Below are 283 nucleotides of genomic sequence, written 5' to 3'. Positions count from 1 at the left end.
GATTGTCCTACGGGCCGGCTCTGGTGCCACATAGTTGACAGAGGCACAGGGTAGCATTCGTTGGTAGCCAACACCGACCAACAATTGTTTTTGGCCATTTTTTCTTACACAAACGACCACAATCTTTTTTAACACATTTTCCAGGTTTTTTAGGTAAAAACCTATTACATGTAGTTAGCTTTTCTTGTACAGTTCCTGTTATTTTCATATATGAAAAATTACAAAATCATAAGTTTTCGTGAAGAAAATGGTAAAAATTAGATTTTTTTCTATTGAGTGTAAG

The sequence above is a fragment of the Camelina sativa genome, unplaced genomic scaffold, assembly GCF_000633955.1.
Source record: "Camelina sativa cultivar DH55 unplaced genomic scaffold, Cs unpScaffold00820, whole genome shotgun sequence".
NCBI lineage: Eukaryota > Viridiplantae > Streptophyta > Magnoliopsida > Brassicales > Brassicaceae > Camelina > Camelina sativa.
The sequence above is the reverse complement of the archived record's forward strand: the minus strand, read 5'-3'. Positions refer to the sequence as shown.